General features: G+C 45.2%; 1 protein-coding gene across 4 annotated transcripts in view; it reads right to left on the bottom strand.

Annotated features, from left to right (window-relative positions):
• The window catches only part of SLC4A4 (solute carrier family 4 member 4), a 221,139-nt gene that overhangs the window by 180,445 nt on the left and 24,157 nt on the right, over nt 1–16,537 (bottom strand). The window contains exon 1 of one of the 4 annotated variants that reach the window (XM_085222692.1): nt 3,070–3,428. The exons of the other annotated variants lie outside the window; for them this stretch is intronic. The gene's annotated coding sequence lies outside the window, so the exon portion shown is untranslated. Of the gene's footprint in view, nt 1–3,069; nt 3,429–16,537 lie in introns of those variants that run through there. 4 annotated transcript variants of the gene reach the window in all.

Here is a 16,537-nt window from a genome sequence, read left to right as displayed (position 1 = left end):
AAATAATAGGAGACAATATCATGTGTCTTCTGGGCTCACAGGTCATCAAAGAGCAGCCTGACACAATGGACAGCCTGCGTTCAAATGGGCTTTCATCACAACCCTGATAACTATATTATTGCTCTATTTTCATTTCATACAGTTAGAGGTATGTAAGAGAAATACTTCTACCTTCCATCTCACTTAGTTCACAAAGAGCAGCTTTTCTTCCCCCAGATGTAGCACAGTGACATCAGGCTACCTACAGAGATGCATTCCTTTACCAATATTAACTGCTACTATTAGGTTTTCAAAGAGCACTGCTTTTGAGCCTTCTAAATGGATCTGAAGCTGGAAGCGGCTAATTGACTTGGAACAAGAAAACCCGATAGTGGTTATCAAAAAGTTTTTAATTTGCTCAAAGCAGGAGTCCAAATTCTAAATCTAACACACAAAGAAAACGTGAAAGGGAGATTGCTGAAGAGTGACAGGGTTGCTTGTCACTTTTACCAGTGTGACAGAGGTTGCTGATGCCACGGCACTAGTGCCAAAAGGCTGCAAACATGTCTGAAGTCCACTGGTGCTCACAACCTGCAAGAAGGAACCCAGGCTTTCACCATTCTGCAGACGGGGACATAAGCTTCTCAATAAACCAGCATAAGAACAGTCAAAAGACTAGCAAATCCACACTAACAGACTGGCACATCAACACGCAGGATTATCCTATTCTGTACCCACACGAATAAGCACTTTCACAATCTACCTTCCCTTCATCCAGGAAATCCTTGATACATCTTGCCTTTACTGTTGCCTCTCTCTCGCAGGACAAACTCCCCAGCTCTAAGAAGTGCTACCTACAAACAGAGGCTTGCAGACTTTATCGGCAGAAAAACAAACAGAGAACTTCTCTTTATGCATCTACACAGTACTTTCCATTCACAACCTTGCCCAGAGCACCTTCCAGCTTGTTATTTATCGCAGGTCTTCAAGGTGGCAGTATAGCTAAAAATCCTTTGGACAGAAACACAAGCTGCTTCTCCACCACTGCTGAAAGAACACGTCTGTATGTGAGCGAGGCGCCCTCCCCAATAAGTGGTGGAGCAGAAAACAGGAGGTACAGATTTTCCCTTCTCGCAGGGATGTTTTCCTTTGAACTGCACTCTGCACGCAACCTTATCAGCATTGGGCATCAGTAACTGAAGCGTTTGCCCTACACAGACAGTAAGATTGCAAAACACACATTTTAAGAGTTCCCTACAGAATTTTTTCTAAAGCCCTACTATGAACAATATCGCAGTGCAACACTTAGTATACATGGGTGGTATTTTCTCTGACTGCACAGCAGTTTCAGGATTTAAAATGCAGAAGTCTAAAGGAAAAAATCTTCAGTTGTCTGATGCAGAACACACTGCTGGACCTGGCGAAGTGCTGAATGGGAACATGTACAAGGCGTTAACTCGCTAGGAATGCCCTGTGCACACAAATGAAAAGTTTGTGCTTCCTCCCCTCTAACCAACAACAAAGAAAAAAAAAAAAAAAAAGAAACAAAAAAAGAGTCCCATTTCCTTCTCACCTCACTTTCAACTCTGGACAGCAGGAACACACCAAGCCAACAGTTCCTAACAGACAATCACTAACTGTCCAGTAGCTATCAGTCCCCCACAGTCCTGGAAACACAGCTTAGAGTTCTCCCTGAGTCCACTGTTCTGACACACATGAAACTCACATTCTGCAGGAGAGAAGAAAAAGGAACAGGCAAATGTCTCCCTTAATATTTCCTAGGAAAGATAAACATAATTTTATTCCTTTGTATCTGAATGGGGGAACACATAAGCATCACTGCAGATCACACTAATATCTGCCAGTCAGAGGACACCGACATTCACAGACAGGTGAAGTGACATCCTGTTTAGTTTACTGTGAGCTGAAGCCACTGCCCGAAACAGTCTTGCAAAACTGGACTCTACAAGCTTCTGGCACGAGAAAAGTCACCACGAAAACTCTTTCAGCACTTGCTTCAGCACTGGATTCCAGGTAAGAGAAGTGAAGACAGAGACACGTGGGTTAGTTCACACAAGCAAGCACACCAACAAGCGCACAGATGCAAACAATCTCATTTAAACATCCTGCATATGACTGGAAGTTATTACAACTAAACTCAGTTGGGAGCCTTAGGGGGCTTTTTGCTGTTGTTGGAGGTGGGAAGGTAACCGTACCTCACTCTTAATGCGCAAAAAATTTCTTTTTGAATAGCAACGAAAAATGCTTATGTTTCTGCAGAGTGTCACACCAGCAATTAACAAGGAATAAATTCCGTTCCCTCACACGACATGCAATTCCTCGCGTTTCGTCAAACTGCGTTTCGCTGAAATAACACAGCGAGTATCTATACTGCGCAGCACAGCTCTTCTACGGAGCTGCTGCCGCGTCTCCGCTTCTTCTCCGCCTCCGCACGGCTGCCCTCCCCGGGCAGTTCTCGGGGGGCTCCCAGGGCCGCTCCGCTCGGGCGCTCAGGGAGGCGCGGCACTGCGGGCTGCAGCGGGCGCTGGAGGCACCGCCAGCCCCTTCCCGAACGGCCGCACCGCACGGCTCCGGAGTCGGGACGGGCGCTGAGGATGCGCTCCTGCCCAAGGGGAAAGCCACCAGTAATTAACGCTGGAGTAAAAAAGCAACCTAGGGGTGTGAACAAAAGGACGGTTGAGTTCTCGGTGCAGCGTTTGCTCCGGAGAACACAACCCTTGCCTGCAGATCGCAGCAGGAAGCTCACAAAGGGTAGGGGTAGGACGAGGAGCAAGGAGCTCCCTTCTGCCGGTCTGAGGAAGGGAAATAGCCGCGTGCGTCTGAACACCAGATGGAGCGTGAAAAAAATTGAGAGGAAATGAGATTTCCTTCAAACGGGTGCTGCTGACAACGTACCGGCGCGAAGATCAGTCGAAACACAAGAAAAGTGTGCTCTTAAAGTTACCCCGGATACCGAGCGCCGGTTGAGCGCAGCCCGGCGGCGGCTCCGCGCCGCTCAGAAGCGTGGAGCAGCAGGAGCCGCGCCGTGCAGGTGCTCCCGCACCTCCCGCTCCCCGCGGCCGCGCTCACCTGCGGGGCTCGGGCTTGCGGCGCTCCTCCAGCTTGGCGGCGGGCGGGGGCTGCGGGGCAGCGGGCGAGCGGCGGCGGAGCGGGGAGGCTTCAGCGGGCGCTGTGGGGCATGGCCGCTCCGCCGGTCCACGCGTGTCTGAAGTCGCGCACGGCCGCCCGCTTCGCTACCGCTCGGCGGCTGCGGGCCGGGCCGAAGGCAGGGACGGGGCGAGGCGAAGCGGCTGTGCTGGCGGCGGCCGGCCCGGCCCGAATTTAAAGGCGCCCGCGGGCTCAGCCGTCCCCTCGCCCGCTCCCATCCCGTCCCATCCCAGCCCCCGCTCCCTCCCCGGGCGCTCGGCGGCCGCTCGGCGTCACGGGGCCCCGGGGCGGGGAGGCCGGAGGAGGAGTCTGCGAGGCCGCCGGCTCGCCCTGCCCGCCCCCCGCCTGCACGCCGGGCCGGGTGGAACGCCGCGCCTCGGGGCCCGCAGGTGCTCGGCTGCCTGGACGCCGGGGCCGGACGCTTCCAGCCACCGCGTCTCCGCTTCCAAAAGCTGCCTTCCGAAGGCTCTCCACGGACCGGGGACTGAAGCCGACGCTAATCGCTGTGCCCCCGCTTTCGGGCAACAGGCTGCCGCTCCTGGGCTCAGCCCTGCCGTCCAGGCCTCAGTGATGAGGTCCGTGAGGTATTCTGGAAGAACGGGGGCTCTGCGTGCGAACTGCGCAAGTGACACGGCAGAGCAGCAGTCTGCCAGCAGAAAGGACAGGGACATTCGAAGAACAAAGGGGACTATTGTAGCTCTGTAGGGAAGAAGTCCACTTCTCGAGCAAGGTTTAGGGTTACCACACAGCGACTGCTTCTTCAGCTCCTCTGAGCCACCAAACCCTACTTCTGCAACCTGTCCAAAGCTTGTATTAGGGAATAATACACAATCCATTGTACAGGCTAAAAATAAAAAAATTTAAAAAAATGAGCAGTGATAGAAACTGCAGTTTCTGGTTTGCAAATGAATGAGAACACGGCAGAATTTCTGCTCTGTGCTACCATGAGAGCTGTGCTTTCCCCAGGCTCTGAGAACAGGCAGCTGTCTGTAACATACCACCCCCTCACCCCCTTGAACGTGTTCTGAAATATCTCCCACCTCGGCTCTGTGTGTGAATTCATCAGGACTTGGCCTCCTCCATTCCTTTCAATAAATCACATTCACTGATTACCTGCTTTTAACCAACTGAGTCATTGGCAGCATAGGGAAGCCTTCTGCCTGGCCATGAAAGTATTTGTGAACCGTTTCATTTGAACTAACAGCAGACCCTGAGTTAACAAAAAAGTACTACCTCCATTTAGGAGCTTCATATAGTCCAGTTCTAAACCAAGTAACCATACATCTTCCCCTCTTCTAAAGGCATACGCAACAGCTCACAATCAAGGACCACCCTATCCATGGTTCAGCTTTCAAATGTCATCTTTCTTAATTTGCACACTGTTCACTTTGCTTCTATTTACAAATGAACTAAGAAGGTCCCCTCTTCCACCCGCTCCCCCCTCCCTGAAAAAAAACATATTAGCTACTGCAGAAGATCATTGTTGCTTCTTGCTGTTAGAAAACCCATTCTTCCATACCAAGCATCTCAAAATGTGAAAAAGCATCAAAAAGTGAAAGCACTTCTGAGGCCATCCTGAGCAGGTGGTTCTTAGCTCATTAAATAGCTCTCACAGCAATCTTACTTCCTCACAACTTGTTATACCTTAAAATACTGGTATCTTAAACCTGTGCATTTAGTTTTCCAGATTAAAAAAAAAAAAAAAGTTTTGGCATTATGATGCACAACTGTCAGTCTTTAAGTATACCATCACTACATACTATGATCTAAAACCCTACCAAAAACACTTCCAGAGTTCTTAAATCAAGAGCCAAGGCAGTTATCTCAGCCAAGCTTGAAAATAAGTGCACTTTACATACACAAACACCCAAGTGAAGTGACCCAGTTATCCCCTCTGCTACTGTGATTGACAAAATCCAAGGCCATCAGCTGGACCCACCTTGTACCAACTGTGTAAGTACATTTTTACATGATTTGCACACTTTATACCACATATTCCTTATTTTAAAATTACCAGTAATTACTAATGTTATTTTTGTTTGATTTAATAAATTTATAGATACGATCATCACTCAGGACTTCAGCCTGCTAACTTCCCATTCACAGAGTAGACTCTACAAAAGCAGGAACTTGTAACAGCCTGGGCTGTCTGATTAAATGTGCTTTTTTAGTCCACTGGCTTCAGCTCTACACACGAAGCCATGAAGAAGAAAAGTTGCCCAATCGACTTCTTGAACCAGCCTATCGCTAAAGCAAAGCTCCTGCTCACCACAAAGGTACAGCCTGCTTTGCAAACAATTGCACAGAACAGGTTGCCACATTCAACTAAAGGCCTATTGATATGCAAAAATTATTATTATTCTGTCACCTTGTCCAGCATTCATTTTTTCTGAGAAGTCCAACATTTTTGTAAATGACAGTGTTTGACATTTGTATTTATAATAAGAACATCCAAAGTTACAATGCATAAATGCATGAGCTCAGTACAACTGGGAGAGCAAAACTTTCCCTGTGTTTATTCCAAACATATCTTGCAGAATTTCTGGTAGATTCCTCAGAAACTACTCATGCTGACCACAGCACTGCCAGAGACAATGCTGAAATAGATGGAAACTGGCAGCTCTTGTATTTCTAGGGTTTTGTGGAGACTACTGCGTGATAAAATGTTTGCGTTGGATTAAATCAGGAGTAATTCAGTGCAAGTCAAGGAGTTACAGAGGGTAAAACCATTTCAATAGAAACAACTAGGTGCAGAGACACCACAGATATACTTGCCTAATATACTTTCTGTATATTTTTTTAATTTGTTGACAAATCATCAGTGCCAAGTCATCATTTGCAAAAGCAGACTCAACCCTGAAAACACTTGTGCTTACAAGCAATCCTCTTTACATCAGCAGTATCAGTCATGCATGTTTTCATGACTCAATATTTGATCATGACTATTCCTAAGGATGCTGAGGCTTTGTTTTTTTTGGGTTTTGTTGTTTTTAAGATGCAGGTATACAGATCACTCTAGCTCTTGAACTTAAGGAATGAATTTTTCCATTACACAATGAGTTGAATATTGGAGATGAATTAGTCTAATAGCACTGATTTCTAAGGACAACTATGAAATACATCTCTGCAGCTCCTATATTTGTATTCCCTGCTCATGTTCAAGTCACCAAACTACTTCACAGGAAATCTAGAAAGATCACATCATCTCAGCACATGTTACTTTATATCTGATTATTAAAGGTATAATGCAAATGAACCTATTTGCTTTTGAAACTTGATTAGCAAGTTCTTCATCTTCTGATAGTCCCGCTTCAGTAAGCTGTGAAAACAACATTCAGTGGGTAACTGATTTTTCAGTCTCCATAATAATCCTAATTCAGCATCCTGACTGAGCTTCTGCCCACTTCCAGTGAAACTACCGACAGGGCCAAAACAGCAAATAGTTCCATTCCTGCTGATTTCCACTTCACACACACTTCCATCTTTCAAAGGAGGTAGAAACAGGAAGTAATGGAAAACATTCAAATAAGGAAAAACAGAAGTGAATGCTGGAGGCTTAATTTTTTTGTTATGAGTACCTGATTCGTTTATAACGAATTACACATCGCATCTGCTTGAGAGAAATAAGCAGTCACATAATTGTATGGGTTGGAAGGGACCTCTAGATATCAAGTCCAACCTCCCTTCTAAAGCAGCTCCCTACAGCAGGTTACCAGGAAGATGTCCAGATGGATCTTGAATATCTCTAGAGAAAGAGACTCCACAACCTCTCCAGGCAGCCTGTTCCAGTGTTCCATCACTCTCACAGTAAAGACCTTCCTTGTATTAGCATGGAACTTCCTGTGTTCCAGTTTCTGCCTGTTGCCCCTTGTTCTATTGCTGCTCATTGCCAAAAGGAGACCGTCTCCGCTGACTTAACTGCCACACTTAAGACAATTCTAAAACGAAAGATCCCCTCTCAGCCTTGTCTTCTCCAGATTGAGTAATCCTGGGTCTCCCAGACTTTCCTCATAAGGCAGTTACTCCTGGCCCTTAATAATCTTTGCACCCTCCACTGGCCTCTCTCCAGAAGTTTTCTGTCTTTTTTTTGAAGTGGAGAGGCCAGAACTAGACACAATACTCCAGATGTGACTTCACCAGGTTAAAGTAGAGGGGGATGATCACGTCCCTCAACCTGCTGGCCATGCTCTTTTTAAGGCACCCGTGGAGCCCATGGGCCTTCTTGGCCATGAGGACACACTGCTGGCTCACAGCCATCCTATTGTTGTATTGCTTTGATAGTCATATGTGCCACAACAGTCTCTCCATTTATGTCAAAAAGAGAAAAATGCTATGGGGGTTTCATTGTCAGGTTCAATTGCTTTTGGTGCTCTCCTAACCTCTTGCTAACTCCTCATAGCATACCATCTACGCCTCAATAGATCTCTAGCTAAAGTCACAGGGTTTAATAGTTGATGATAGAACATATGAAAGCAAGTGTTGAGGTGTTCTCGACTGGGGAGCATCACTCTGCAGACCCACGTGTAAGACCTGGCGCTCCTACCAGCCAGTGCTCGCAGGTCCTCACCCCGGCATAGACCTGCCTCGTTCTTCCACAGCCGAGCTCGGGGCAGCCCCGAGGCCGCGGTCGGGTGCCGGCGGCGCGGCGCTGAGGCCCTCTGCCGGCAGCAGCCCCTCCCCGGGCCTAAGGGACTGCAGTAGTGAGCGGGCCGAAGGCAAGCCCGGGGCCCGGTCCGCTCTGCTCTTACTCCGAGGGTTCGTTCAAGCGACTTGCTTCGCGAAGCCAGCTGCTCTCGTAGGCTCCGAGCCTCATCCTGCTCAGGGCTGGAGGGCGCCGAGCCAAACCGAACCGAAGACACAGGGCTTTGTTAAAATAAAGAAAGCGTGTTTGTTCGTACACCCACAGAAACCATGAGAGCATGGATGGCGAAGCACACACTTCCGCCACCTACAACTGCTGGGTGGGATATTGAAACAACAAATATTCTCCCTCCTCCAGAATAAGTAAATTGAGTGAGGGCAGTGAGTGTATTGCCTCAAGGCAGAAAGCGACAAGGGTTTTTTCACTCTTCTCAGGAAGAGAGAGAAATCCTGAGGTAAAGTCACTTCCCTTAAGCCTGAGGCCAATTACACTCAGGTGGAACTAGGGAGCAGAAATAGAAGCATTTCTGCTGTACTGTATGAGAGAAACGAGCGAGTTGCTGGTTGAGGAGACAGTATTTATGTCAGGATGTTTTCTCCCAGGCTGTCTCCTAGCTGTCACTTAGGTGACTTTCTTTCTCTTCCTCATTCCTCAGCTGTTGCCATCCTGGACCAAAAGCACAGAAGTTTTGCAGCATGCCCCTGGTCCCTCTGTGTGAGACCTGCACCTACCCTGCTCCTCGCTGACTCCTGAGCACCAACTCCTTACAAAGCAGTGACTGTCATCTTCATTAAAACCCTTCTCACTGAGCACCAGCTTAGGAAAGTTTCTCAGGTTTTATCACTGACTGGAAAATCACAGGGAGAAGCTCACGACCTCTGAGTGCAAGGCCAGGCCCACTCTGACTAGCACAGTTTGTAAATCCTGTCGGAAATCAGGACCCCCTCTACCGGCCTTCTTGTACCCTGGCTAAAGACACCTTCCAATAAGCACGTGTGGACAGGCAGCGCCAATGAATTTTGTGTGCATGAGTGAAATAAGCTCTGCCTGCTCTGCTACCATGGAATCCTTGCCTCTCCTACTCTGAGAGCACCAGGTCTTGAGCACTGAATATCCTGCAGGAAAGAGTAATTGTAATGGCAGCTAATTATTATCACCCTAATTCCAGACAGGAAAAAAAGATCCCATCTGGATACATAACACTGCCAAGCCCTGAAAGGTGGAACATGGCAAGATGATTCAAACTGAGAGCTTTCTTGCTAATGCAGTTGTTGACAAGATAAACACAAGGTAGCTCTATGTTTACTTAAGGAATTCACATCTAACAGTTCTCCAGCTGGTAACATCTGATATCGGATATTGAAGACTTCCTCAAAAGGTGTCCTATATCTGAGTCTTAAACAGGATGAAATACTTTGCGGGCACCCCAATCCCACCCTGAGTTTTAGAGATGCTGAATGGCAGTGGCAGGAAATCAGAAATGCAGCATGCCACAGTAAAAGCAACTTCTACTTTCTGGGGAAGGCTCACTCCTCACAAAGCTATGTCACCAGAACTAAAAGATGAACCTTTTTTTTTTTTTTTCCCCCAAACTAAAATGCCACAAAGTGAATATTTATAGGAAATGCTTGCGATAGACATCTTTGGCATCTCCACAACAATGAAGTCAGGATGCATGTAGCTCCCTCTTTTTCTAATAGCAGCATCACCAACACAGGCACTGTATTGATAAATTACAAGATTCTCCACATAATAGAGCCATGTATACACCTGAGAAACCTCATCCATTCCAGAGCCAGAGGACAGAGCTACCATTGTATTAGATATCAGAAGAATAAATACTTCGTATCCTTAACCAGGGACTTCACAGAGCCAGTAGGCCTTGAAAGAAAAATTAATCAGGATACTCTGGGGACATTGCCAACTTAGCAAAAGAAGCCAAGACCCATGAATCCTTATAATTGTATGAAAATTATCAACCAATCACGAAGAGGAGAATGGTCTGGAAAATTACTAACTTAGTAACTTTTGTGTTTAAATGTTGTACAGATAATTTTGTGCACGTGCTTGATATATGGGAAACCATTTAGCATCCAGCATTGCACAATCCTGAAATAAGTAAGTAATGTCTCTCCTGAGCGTGCAAGAATTGACTACTGCACACAAGGCGACCAGTTCGCTTTTTGGACAACACTGTGATAGACATTTGCAAAAAAGGCTATGAAACTATCACAACAGGAAGTTACATGACCATAGTCTATGAAGATCTTTAATACTCCAGACAATTATTATTAATCGATTTCCAGAACTGGGATGGAATAGTGTTCTTCGAACATTGTTTTCTTCTCACTCAGCTGATTTAAACAAGAGTTTTCATTCAAATGTTTCCTCATAATCTTCTCCGTTCAGCTCTTTAACTTGAGCATTTTTCCTACTGTAATAACACTCTTTATTCCCAGAGAACAACAGTGTTTCCATTGATTAGCTTTTAAAGTTTTGCCTATCTTCCCCTTGGGTCCCCTATTTTGATACTGAGAAAAAGGCTACACAGGAGAAACTAGTACAATAAAGTTAATATTCAAAGTAACTTGATCATATTTTCCCTTCTGCAATTTCATTTCTGAACTCCCGCCTATTTTTTATGCCAGTCAACTTATAATGCTACATACCAAAGGAGGTAATCATTTTTTTGTTTGTTTGTTTTTCCTTTGGGAAGGACTTAATGCATTATCCCACTGTCTAATCTAGGTCATCAGAAAAGTTCACTTTGCTTTTAAAAGAATTAAATAACAGTATTATCATTTGCTATTTTGGATTTTCACATCTCTTGCTCTTTCTTTACTCTCTTATCTAAACATATCTCAAATAAAACACTTAAAGCAAACATTTCCTGGTCAAACTTAGCCAGAAATGTATGTTGTATAAATAAAGCTTTAAGGACATAATGGTTTTTTACTGTTTTGTTTGGTGATTCCAATAGAAACAGAATATTTTAAAGCAAACAATTTCTCAGCAGACTGTGCAACTCCCAAAGGTCTTTGCCACTTCAGGAGAACCTGAAGAGCAAAATGTCCTAGGGAAAAAAATGCAAAGCAGAAGTGCAGCTGTAGACATCTGCATTGTTCAAGTAAAAGCAAGGCAAAAATCAAACCCAGCCTTAAAGAGTTTTTCCTCCCAGGGATTTTGTACAATCACAACAGAAGCAATTGTAAGTTTTATTAATAAAGAGTTTGCTCTCTCCCTCTCCGGTAAGCAAATGCAGCACCCCAGCAGCCACAGAGACACCTCTGCTACTAATTTCATGCAGACAGCATTTATACGAGAAGTTTCAGGTGCTAAGCAGTCATCTTTGCAGTGGAAGGATCCCAGCAAAAGTACTACCAACAGCTGTCCACCTCTCATCACAATATTTCCTGAGGGAGCTGCATTGCTGTTGAAATATCCTTCTCATATCATAATGGACTATGAAGTAAAAGGATAAGGAAAGGGAGAAGCAGGAAAAAAAAATGCTGCCTGCAGGATGACAGCTCAAAAGCTAAACACTGAGCTTTTGCAGATAGAGAGGGGAGACTTGGAAATGTGTAGCCCAAAACCATAGAGACTCATCACAAAGAAGCAATCTGAGCTCAGATCCCCCACAGGCAATGTCGTCCATCCAAAGACCAGAGTCACAGAGTTAGATACCTTTAGACACAAACTCCTCTGCCTAAACTTGCCTTGACTGTTGTTCCCAAGTTGAGGCCTGAGAGAAGCAATACCAGCTCTGTGCTTTATGGAAAGCAAATCTGGTGAGAGTAAAGAAGCACTATAATGGGGAGAGATCTACCCACAAGCCCTGCTGCTGAACACAGCCATTTAAACCTCTTGTTGTACCTCCAGCAACAGTCCCCAGAGAAAGCTGCAGTGAGCAACCCACACAAGAGCAAAACCTATCTCCTTGCCAGGGATAGAAGGCAATTTGTTTGGTGGAAGCTAAGGGCAAGGACTGTGTGGTGCACTGCACACAAGAGCAAGGACTGGCAGAGGTGCATTGCTGAAAAGCACCTCAGAAGCCATTCATCTGCAAGAACCACTATGTGGCCAGGCTGACACATACGAATTAGACATGAAGTGTGCAACTGGCCTCAACATCTACTGCCTTCCAGTAAGTAAAATAAATTCAAGGCATTTTGGACTAAGACTAACAGAAATTAAGACACTGTATCCAGTAAAAATGTGCAGAAACAATATCTTCTGCCTTAAAAACTAATAAACTTAGGCTTCACCTCAACATTTATGGAGCAACAGGAGACGACTGTCTTGCGACAACATTCTGTTCTCAGGGCATGACACTGTATTGACAGATATGAAGGGACAATATGTTCTGGTGGAGCATTTTAAGAAAATATAGTGCTGTCAAAGGGCAAGCTTTCATTTTATGCTTACAAAACACCAGAATAAAATATTTCCTTTGGAGAATTTCACACATCATTTTATTCATATAAACAGACAAGGATTATCTCCATCTCTCAAAGCCTTGAACTTTTTGCCTGTGCTTCCTCACACCATGTTGGTCCCATCTCACAGCTCCTTCCCAAAAGGGGAGAGGGCATCCTCAAAGCCCCTCCTTATTTCTCTGAGACTAGATCATTTTCTTACAGAGCTCATGACTGCAGTGGAGCAACAGTGAGTTGCCTGGTAGGGCGTGAATTTTTTCTTCATTTTCAGTCTTGGTTTTGGTGGGAAAAAAATGGACAAGACAGGCCACCCCAGCAGCTTACAGGTGGCCCAACCAAAGTCAGGGTAAAACACAACAGAATTGAGAGCCAAAACAACACGAGGTTGAGAGCATGTCACTGGGTTCAACAAGGAATGCGAGGGATCATAGCTTGCACAAGGGGGTTTCCAGAGACACATCACAAGGAAATGTATGGTTAACCTCTCCTATCAGTGCACAGCTGCCTCCTGTTGTCCCTGAGTATTTTGCAATCTCTACCCCAAAAGAAAAGGCACTGTCACTTGGGTCAGGCCAAAGCAGGCTACTGATCCAGGACAGCAAGCAAGATAGTGCTGCAGCAAAAGTTAGGAAAAGTGGTATTCCCAGCACTCAGAACAATGCCTTCTGACTTTTTTTTTTCCCCTGCTTCCCTGCCTATCTCACTTCGTGAGGTTAAGCTCTGACTTCCCTCCTATCAAGACTTTCAGAGCTGATGGGGAGATTCCAAGGGATATTAATTATTGTTTGAAATCACTTCAAAGGACTTTTTCTTCCCCCCTCTTGTATTAATAGCTGGAATGAGGAAATTGGTTTGGATTTCATACTTACATCTGCTCCCCAAACCTGTGCTTATTTAAAGATACTCATCCTAAATCAAGCCTGCTTCTATTAAAAGGCTCCTACTCTACACAAGTGCTCACACCCATGCCTTTCCTCTTCCACACATATCTAGAAATCCATGTTCCAATTGGCAGCCAGAGGTGCCAGAAATAACCACAAGAAAGGCTGCCACGAAATCTCCAGCCAAGTTTAGAAAATCCAGGCACTTTACACAAGCATCTATGCTTAGAGAACTTCATCTGAAGTTCACCTGGACTCAGTCTTATAAGGTTTGTGTATTACAGATCAAATATCAAAAAATGTAAATGCAAATACTTTTTTTTTCCCCCCATAAAAATATGCAGGATAACAGTTGTTTTACAAGCCTGACAGCGCATACTTCCAGCAGTGTTCTGACATTCTTGCCCCACTTGTACTAGCTAACGGCTGTTTTTCATTCTTAAGACTTTTTTTTCCAGTGGCCATGCTACAGTGAATTTGGAAACTGTTAAAATTCAATTTCTACATTCCCATGCTTCAAGGTGGAGAAAGAAAATAAAAGGAGGAAGAATGACAAGAGTACCATTGGCTGTAAGCCAGCTTTATGCTTCTTACATTCTCTCACCTGCACTACAGCTGAGAGCAGCCCCGAGCGCTTTCACAAGTTGTTTCACAGCACATGCATAAGAGAATGTTTTGTCCTAACACAGTGTTTACTGGCCAGATCCCAGCCACAGCCTGCCCTCACATCTGTGCTGGAGAATGCCAGCAGGCACAATTTGTGACTGGCAGCCCAGAAAAGACCCAGAGAGCGGGGAAGGAGTTTCTGCAGAGGTCGAGCTTGGTTTTCTCAGCAAGTCACATTTGCTGCCCTGTGTGTACAGTAGGAGCAGCCATCTCAGATCTCCAGAGCTCTCCCCCAGCCTGCCATCCCCATCTTTTCCTTTTCTGTGGTGGGAACAACACTGGGGTACTTAGGTTTCCCCACTCCATACAGACACTGGCTGACCCCAAACAGAAAGTAGAAAAAGGACCTCCTCAGATTAACCATTAATTGCTTCCTATATGACCTCCTTTCTCAGTGCCAGGCATTTTGAAAAGTCACTCACCTTCTTGTACTGGTACATTACTTGCTGTTGTAGAGATAGGAATGGGATTACTACTACATTCTTCATCTCATCCAAAAGTTTGTGTAGATGCATCCACTTATCAAATAAATTTACTACAGGCATCTGCTTTTGGTGTCATCATCTCCTCCTTTGGCTGACAAAACCTAAACTCTACTTTCCTGTGTAAACATTTTCCACAGGAGAAGGAAAATATTTGCTATTTAGACATGCCCTCATTGTCACACTTATAACACAATCTATCATACCTTATCAGGTTGCACATCTTCAGCACGTAGACGGTTTGTGACAACACGTTTAGGAGGCGTTCAAATATGGGGAAGAGAGTTACTTAAAGATATATTTATCATAGAATGGCTTGCATTGGAAGGAACCTCAAGGATTGTCAAGTTTCAACACCCCCGTCACAAGCAGTGTTGCCAGTCACTAGATCAAGTACTAGATCAGGTTGCCTAGAGCCCCATATAACCTGGCCTTGAACACCTTCAGTGACAGGGCATCTTCAACCTCTCTAGGCATCCTGTTCCGCACCTCACCACTCTCAGTAAGAAAATTCCCCAACAACTACTCTAAATCTCCCTTCCTTCAGTTTAAAACTATTCCCTCTTGTCCTATCATTAACCAACTGTGTAAAAACTTGATTTCCCTCATGTTCACAGAATCACAGAATGGCCAGAGTTGGAAGGGACCTCAAGGATCATGAATCTCCAACCCCTCTGCTACAGGGCCACCAACCTCCACATTTTATACTGGACCAGGCAGCCTAGAGCCCCATCCAATCTGGCCTTGAACATCTCCAGGGACGGGGCATCCATAACCTCTCTGGGCAGCCTGTTCCAGCACCTCACCACCCTCTCTGTAAAGAATTTCCCCCTGACATCCAACGTAAATCTTCCCTCCCTAATGTTTATAATATATATGTCCCTATGTTTATAATCTCCCTTTAAATATTGGAAGGCCACAGTGAAGTCTCCCACAGCCTTCTCTTTTCCAGGCTGAACAAGCTCAGATCCTTCAGCCTGTCTTTATAGGAGAGGTGCTCCAATCCTTGGACCATATTCATGGCCCTCCTCTGGACCCTCTACAACAGCTCCGCATCTTTTCTGTGTTGGGAGCACCAGGCCTGGATGCCTGGTACTCCAGATGGGGCCTCACAAGGGGAGCGGGGGGGGACGATGACAATCACCTTCCTTGCCCTGCTGGCCACCCTCTTCTGATGGAACTTAGGATACCGTTGATCTTCCAGGCTGCAAGCAAACACTGCTGGCTCATATTCTGTTTTTCATCAACAAGAATCCCTAATCCTTCTCAGCAGGGCTATTCTCAAGCAGTTCTTTTCTCAGTTTGTATACGTATCTGGGATTACCTTGACCTAGGAACAAAACCTTTTACTCTGCTTTACTGAACTTCATTAGGTTCACAAGGGATCACCTTTCAAGTTTATCAAGGTCCCGCTGGATGGCATCCCTTCCTTCTGCTGTATCAACCACACTGCTCAGCTTGTATCATCAGCAAACTTACTGAGGGTGCTCTCAATCCCACCATCTATATCACTGATAAAGATGTTAGACTACTGAATCCAAGTCAGACCATTGGGGGACACCACTCATTACCAGCCTCCATCTGGACACATTTATTCCATATCTTTTTGACAAGGTCTCTTTGAGAAACACAGAGTCCATTAAACATGTCTCCTGTATATGCAATCATCATAAACCAATTCTCTTTACTGCTTTGCTCCCCAGCTTTGTTTTCCACAATTCTTGGAATGTCAAATTCCAACACTGCAGTGTTTGCTGGCTCTGTTCCCAATTAATAATTGCAGGTTAGATTTGGGTATTTATGGCTGCAGACTAAGACCTAAGAACATTCAACAGCTTCTGATAGGTACAGAGAGACAAACAACCCTTCTTTTCCTAACACTGAACACACTATCTTGCTACCAAAACATTCCAGGGAGATGTTATGCCACTTATCTTAATGATTTAAACAGATCAAAAAGTTGGCTCAGCAAGAGCATTTGCCACTGACAACAAACCACAACACTGATGTTATCCAAGAAATAGCAATATGCTAGCACAGGCAAGACAGATCATACGTAGGATAAAAATGAACATTCATGAAATCACTCTGTAATCATCAATGTAGCACCTACTAAGCAAGCAGTAACACAGCAAAACGGACAGGTTTCCACTGGATGTGTGTACTCTTTAAAATAAAGCACAAGGGTTAGTGGTCACTTGAGAAGACAGAAGAACTTGCTTTCAGAGGATTCTTTAGCTCCTGATACTGTCCAGAAAGCTCTCCTGCATTAAAATATCATAA

Source organism: Meleagris gallopavo, chromosome 4 (genome assembly GCF_905368555.1).
Source record: "Meleagris gallopavo chromosome 4, MGAL_WU_HG_1.1, whole genome shotgun sequence".
Lineage (NCBI taxonomy): Eukaryota > Metazoa > Chordata > Aves > Galliformes > Phasianidae > Meleagris > Meleagris gallopavo.
This window is presented reverse-complemented; position numbering and strand designations above follow the sequence as displayed.